At 39.3% G+C, this 7,574-nt stretch overlaps 1 non-coding gene across 1 annotated transcript; it reads right to left on the bottom strand.

The window, feature by feature from the left end:
• Positions 1 to 4,823: 4,823 nt before the first annotated feature.
• On the bottom strand, positions 4,824 to 4,931 carry LOC148563845 (small nucleolar RNA R71). Its single transcript, XR_015884157.1, has one exon. It is a non-coding gene; the product is annotated as a small nucleolar RNA R71 (small nucleolar RNA).
• Between the last annotated feature and the right edge of the window lie 2,643 nt (positions 4,932 to 7,574).

Here is a 7,574-nt window from a genome sequence, read left to right as displayed (position 1 = left end):
AAGACCATTCCTGAAAACTTCAAAATTCAAGCTGGATGTGTTCTCAGGAACTTACTCCTTTGAGATAGATGGCAGAGCAGTGAGTTTCAGTTTAAATGAAGCTATGAAGCACCCTCCGGAAGATCATTCTATCTTCCAGTGTGACATCATTGATGAAACTATAGCTGAAGTTCACCAAGAAGAAGTAGAAGAAAAGCACATGGAGCAAGGTCCAAGTGTGGGGACACCCTCTGAACACAATGAGGATACTTTGCCATTATAATTAGCTCAAGATAATCCAGAGCCTAGCCATGAGCAGAAATTGAAATTAAAACCCCTTCCTCCCCACCTCAAGTATGCTTACCTTGAGGATAACCAGAAGTTCCCAGTTATCATTGCAAGGGAACTCACTTCCCAACAGGAGGAGCAGCTGCTTAGTGTGCTGAGAAGACACAAGAAAGCAATTGGGTGGAGTTTGGCGGATATAGTAGGCATCAGCCCTCAGATTTGTGAGCACAGGATATTCTTAGAAGAAGAATGATGAGCGGATAATTTATACGCTTTTTGACATTGTTTTTAGTATGTTTTTAGTAGGATCTAGTTACTTTTAGGGATGTTTTCATTAGTTTTTATGTTAAATTCATATTTCTGGACTTTACTATGAGTTTGTGTGTTTTTCTGTGATTTCAGGTATTTTCTGGCTGAAATTGAGGGACTTGAGCAGAAATCAGATTCAGAGGTTGAAAAAGGACTGCTGATGCTGTTGGATTATGACCTCCCTGCACTCAAAGTGGATTTTCTGGAGCTACAGAACTCAACATGGCGCGCTTCCAATTGCGTTGGAAAGTAGACATCCAGGGCTTTCCAGCAATATATAATAGTCCATACTTTGGCCAAGAATGAATGACGTAAACTGGCGTTCAACGCCAGCCTTCTGCCCAAATCTGGCGTCCAGCGCCAGAAAAGGATCCAAAACCAGAGTTGAACGCCCAAACTGGCACAGAAACTGGCGTTCAACTCCACAAATGGCTTCTGCACGTGCAACACTCAGGCTCAGCCCAAACACACACCAAGTGGGCCCAGGAAGTGGATTTATGCATCAATTACTTACTCATGTAAACCCTAGTGACTAGTTTATTATAAATAGGACCTTTTACTATTGTATTAGGCATCTTTGGATTACCTTATGATCCTTTGATCACGTTTTGGGGGCTGGCCATCTCGGCCATGCCTGGACCTTCACTTATGTATTTTCATACGGTAGAGTTTCTACACTCCATAGATTAAGGTGTGGAGCTCTACTGTTCCTCAAGGATTAATGCAAAGTACTACTGTTTTCTATTCAATTCTTCTTATTTCGCTTCTAAGATATCCATTCGCACCCAAGAACGTGATGAAGGTGATGATTATGTGTGACGCTCATCATCCTTCTCCCTTATGAACGCGTGCCTGACAAACACTTCCGTTCTACATGAAATAAGCTAGAATGAATATCTCTTAGATCTCCTAACCAGAATCTTCGTGGCGTAAGCTAGAATGATGGCGGCATTCAAGAGAATCCGGAAGGTCTAAACCTTGTCTGTGGTATTCCGAGTAGGATTCAATGATTGAATGACTGTGACGAGCTCCTAACTCGCGATTGCAGGGCGTTAGTGACAGACGCAAAAGGATAGTAAATCCTATTCCAGCATGATCGAGAACCGACAAATGAATAGCCGTGCCGTGACAGGGTGCGTGAGCATATTATTCACTGAGAGGATAAGATGAAGCCATTGACAAGGGTGATGCCTCCAGACGATTAGCCGTGCCGTGACAGGGAATTGGATCATTTTCCCGTGAGATGACCGAAAGTAGCCATTGACAGTGGTGATGTATCACATAAAGCCAGCCATGGAAAGGAGTAAGACTGATTGGATGAAGATAGTAGGAAAGCAGAGGTTCAGAGGAACGAAAAGCATCTCCATTCCCTCATCTGAAATTCTCACCAATGAATTACATAAGTATCTCTTTCCCTATTTTATTATATAATATTCGAAAACACCATTATCACTTTATATCTGCCTGACTGAGATTTACAAGGTAACCATAGCTTGCTTCATACCAACAATCTCCGTGGGATTCGACCCTTACTCACGTAAGGTATTACTTGGACGACCCAGTGCACTTGCTGGTTAGTTGTATCGAAGTTGTGACAATTATGAATTAAGATCAGAGCACCAAGCTTTGGAGCCATTACCAGGATTTGTTCGAGCCTGGAGATCACAATTTCGTGCACCAAGTTTTTGGCGCCGTTGCCGGGGATTGTTTGAGTCTTCGGCAAGCTTTTGGTCCGGTAACATCAGTGCCAGATTCCCTTTTGATCCGGCAACAGCACCAAGTTTTTGGCGCCGTTGCCGGGGATTGTTTGAGTTTGGACAACTGACGGCTCATCTTGTTGCTCAGATTAGGTAATTTTCTTTTTGTTTTCTTTTCAAAAATTTTTCAAAAATATTTTCAAAAAAATTTTCATCTGTTTTCGAAAAAAATAAAAATGTTTTCAAAAATTTATTCAAAATTTTTAAGAATGAATTCTAGTGTTCCATGAAGCATGTGAAGCCTGGCTGGCTGTAAAGCCATGTCTAAATTTATTTGGACTGAGGCTTGCAATTTGTTATCAAGAGCAAATTAGTTGTTGCTCATCCACCCGCTGCTGATCCATGATCACCTGCTGAAGCTTGGCTGGCCATTGGCCATGTCTAGTGTTTTGGACTGGAGCTTTCATTGAAAGCTTGGCTGGCTAGTGAGCCATGTCTAATTCCTAGACTAAAGCTTTAGACTAACATGGCAAGATTCCTGGAATTCATATTAAAAATTTTGGAATCCTTATTTTTTCTTTTTCATACTATTTTCGAAAAAAAAAATCCAAAAAAAATTAGAAAATCATAAAAATCAAAAATATTTTGTGTTTCTTATTTGAGTCTTGAGTCATGTTATAAGTTTGGTGTCACTTGCATATGCATCTAGCATTTTTCGAAAATATCATGCATTCATAGTGTTCTTCATGATCTTCAAGTTGTTCTTGGTAAGTCTTCTTGTTTGATCTTGATAATTTTTTGTTTTGTGTCTTTTCATGTTTATCATATGTATTCTTGAATTCTTAGAGCGTAAGCATTAAAGAATTCTAAGTTTGGTGTCTTGCATGTTTTCTTTGCATTAAAAATTTTTCAAAATTATGTCTATGATGTTCATCTTGACATTCAAAGTGTTCTTGGTGTTCATCTTGACATTCATAGCATTCTTGCATGCATCACATGTTTTGATCTAAAAATTTCATGCATTGCATATTTTTCATGTTTTTCATAAAAATTTCAAAAATCAAAAAAATATATCTTTCCCTTTTTCTCTCATCAAATTCGAAAATTTGAGTTGACTTTTTCAAAAAATTTTAAAATCAAGTTGTTTCTCATGAGTCAAATTAAATTTTCAATTTGAAAATCTTATCTTTTTCAAAATCTTTTTCAAAAATCAAATCTTTTTCAAAATTCTTAGTTATTTTCGAAAATTTCAAAAATATTTTTCAAAAATCTTTTTCTTATTTTTATACCAAATTTTCGAAAATAACAATAACAATTAATGTTTTGATTCAAAAAAATTTCAAGTTTGTTACTTGCTTGTTAAGAAAGATTCAAACTTTAAGTTCTAGAATCATATCTTATGATTTCTTGTGAATCAAGTCATTAATTGTGATTTTAAAAATTAAATCTTTTTCAAAACTAATTTCTATCATATCTTTTCAAAAATATCTTCTTATCTTATCTTTTTCAAAATTTGATTTCAAAATATCTTTTCTAACTTCCTAACTTCCTATCTTTTCAAAATTTGTTTCAACTAACTAACTAACTTTTTGTTTGTTTCTTAACTTTTTCAAAACCACCTAACTAACTCTCTCTCTCTCATTTTTCGAAAATATCTTCCCCCTTTTTTCAAAATTTCTTTTTAATTAATTAATTATTTTTATTTTTATTTTTAATTTAAAAAAAATTTTTTCTAAAAAAAAAACACTAACAATTTTCAAAAACTATTTTCAAAAATCACTAACTCTTTTTCAAAATAATTTTCGAAAATTATCCCTCCCTCATCTCATTCTATTTATTCATTCATATCCTAACATCTCATCTCACATCTCTTCCATTGGTACAGTTGTGTTTCTTCCTTTACATCACATCCTTTATCTCCCCCTCTTCTTCTACTTACAAAGGGATCCCTATACTGTGGTATAAAGGATTTCCATTATTATTATTATTATTTTTCTGTGCCTTCTTCTTTGTCATATGAGCAGGAGCAAGGATAAGAACATTCTTGTGGAAGCAGATCCAGAACCTGAAAGGACTCTGAAGAGAAAATTAAGAGAAGCTAAAATACAACAATCCAGAGATAACCTTTCAGAAATTTTCGAACAGGCAGAGGAGATGGCAGCTGAAAATAATAATAATGAAAGGAGGATGCTTGGTGACTTTACTGCACCTAATTCCAATTTACATGGAAGAAGCATCTCCATTCCTGCCATTGGAGCAAACAATTTTGAGCTGAAACCTCAATTAGTTTCTCTGATGCAGCAGAACTGCAAGTTTCATGGACTTCCATCTGAAGATCCTTTTCAGTTCTTAACTGAATTCTTGCAGATATGTGATACTATTAAGACTAATGGAGTAGATCCTGAAGTCTACAGGCTCATGCTTTTCCCTTTTGCTGTAAGAGACAGAGCTAGATTATGGTTGGATTCTCAACCTAAAGACAGCCTGAACTCTTGGGATAAGCTGGTCACGGCTTTCTTAGCCAAGTACTTTCCTCCTCAAAAGCTGAGCAAGCTTAGAGCTGATGTTCAAACCTTCAGACAGAAAGAAGGTGAATCCCTCTATGAAGCTTGGGAAAGATACAAACAGTTGACCAAAAAGTGTCCTTCTGACATGCTTTCAGAATGGACCATCTTGGATATATTCTATGATGGTCTGTCTGAGTTATCTAAGATGTCATTGGATACTTCTGCAGGTGGATCCATTCACCTAAAGAAAACGCCTGCAGAAGCTCAAGAACTCATTGACATGGTTGCTAATAACCAGTTCATGAACACTTCTGAAAGGAATCCTGTGAATAATGGGACGCCTATGAAGAAGGGAGTTCTTGAAGTTGATACTCTGAATGCCATATTGGCTCAGAATAAAATATTGACTCAGCAAGTCAATATGATCTCTCAGAGTCTGCATGGAATGCAAGCTGCATCCAACAGTACTCAAGAGGCATCTTCTGAAGAAGAAGCCTATGATCCTGAGAACCCTGCAATAGCAGAGGTAAATTACTTAGGTGAACCTTATGGAAACACCTATAACTCAACATGGAGAAATCATCCATATTTCTCATGGAAGGATCAAAAGCCCCAACAAGGCTTTAATAATGGTGGAAGAAACAGGTTTAGCAATAGCAAGCCTTTTCCATCATCAACTCAGCAACAGACAGAGAACTCTGAACAAAATGCTTCTAATTTAGCAAATCTAGTCTCTGATCTATCTAAGGCCACTGTAAGTTTCATGAATGAAACAAGGTCTTCCATTAGAAATCTGGAAGCACAAGTGGGCCAGCTGAGTAAAAGGATCACTGAAATCCCTCCTAGTACTCTCCCAAGCAATACAGAAGAGAACCCAAAAGGAGAGTGCAAGGCCATTGACATAAGCGCCATGGCCGAACCTGAGAGGAGAGGAGAGGACGTGAATCCCAAGGAGGAAGACCTCCTGGGACGTCCAGTGGTCAATAAGGAGCTTCCCTCTGAGGAACCAAAGGACTCTGAGGCTCATCTAGAGACCATAGAGATTCCATTGAACCTCCTTATGCCCTTCATGTGCTCGGCTGAGTATTCCTCTTCTGAAGAGAATGAGGATGTTACTGAAGAGCAAACTGCCAAGTTTCTTGGTGCAATCATGAAGCTGAATGCCAAATTATTTGGCATTGATACTTGGGAAGTTGAACCTCCCTTGTTCATCAATGAACTAAGTGATCTGGATCAACTGACATTGCCTCAGAAGAGACAGGATCCTGGAAAGTTCATAATACCCTGCACCTTAGGCACCATGATCTTTAAGGCTCTGTGTGACCTTGGTTCAGGGATAAACCTCATGCCCCTCTCTGTAATAGAGAAACTGGGAATCTATGGGGTGCAGGCTGCTAAAATCTCACTAGAGATGGCAGACAGCTCAAGAAAACAGGCTTATGGACAAGTAGAAGATGTATTAGTAAAGGTTGAGGGCCTTTACATACCTACTGATTTCATAGTCCTGGATACTGGAAAGGAAGAGGATGAATCCATCATCCTAGGAAGACCTTTCCTGGCCACAGCAATAGCTGTGATTGATGTTGACAGAGGTGAAATAGTCCTTCAATGGAATGAGAACTCCCTTGTATTCAAAACTCAAGGATCTCCCTCTGCAACCATGGAGAGGAAGCATGAAAAGCTTCTCTCAAAGCAGAGTCAACCAGAGCCCCCACAGTCAAACTCTAAGTTTGGTGTTGGGAGGCCACAACCAAACTCTAAGTTTGGTGTTGAACTCCCATATCCAAACTCTAAGTTTGGTGTTGGAGAGTCTCAACAAAGCTCTGCACATCTGTGAGGCTCCATGAGAGCCCACTGTCAAGCTATTGACATTAAAGAAGCGCTTGTTGGGAGGCAACCCAATGTTTATCTAATTCTTATTTTTATTGTTTTTCATGTTCTCTTAGGTTCATGATCATGTGGAGTCACAAAATAAACAAAAAAATCAAAAACGGAATCAAAAACAGCAGAAGAAAAATCACACCCTGGAGGAGCATCTGTCTGGCGTTCAAACACCAGAACAGAGCATAGTTCTGGCGCTGAATGCCCAGAATGGGAGCATTCTGGCGCTGAACGCCCAGAACAAGCATGGTTCTGGCGTTCAATGCCAGAAATGGCAGCAAATGGGCGTTGAACGCCCAAAATGGGCACCAACCTGGCGCTGAACGCCCAGAGTTGTGTGCAAGGGCATTTTGCATGCCTAAATTGGTGCAGGGATGTAAATGCCTTGACACCTCAGGATCTGTGGATCCCACAGGATCCACTCAGGATCTGTGGACCCCACAGGATCATCTCAGGATCTGTGGACCCCACAGGATCCCCACCTACCTCCACTCACCTCTTCTCACCACTCTCTTTCACACAACCCCATAAACACTCTTCCCAAAAACCCTTCACCAATCACCTCAATCTCTCTTCCCCACTAAACCTTCACCACTCACATCCATCCACTCTTCCCTATAAACCTACCTCATAAACTCCACCTACCTTCAAAATTCAAAACCAATTTCCCACCCAAACCCACCCATATGGCCGAACCTTAACCCCCCTCCCTTCCCTATATAAAGCCATCCATTCTTCTTCAAATTCACACAACACACCCCTCTACACTCCTCTTGGCCGAAACCACATCTCCCTCTCCCTCTCCATATTTCTTCTTCTTCTTCTTCTATTCTTTTGTTTATTGCTCGAGGGCGAGCAATATTCTAAGTTTGGTGTGGTAAAAGCATAGCTTTTTTGTTTTTCCATTACCATT

Source organism: Arachis ipaensis, chromosome B5 (assembly GCF_059453495.1).
Source record: "Arachis ipaensis isolate K30076 ecotype BB chromosome B5, ASM5945349v1, whole genome shotgun sequence".
Classification (NCBI taxonomy): Eukaryota; Viridiplantae; Streptophyta; class Magnoliopsida; order Fabales; family Fabaceae; genus Arachis; species Arachis ipaensis.
Note: the sequence above shows the minus strand (reverse complement) of the source record. Positions and strands in the feature narration are given on the sequence as shown.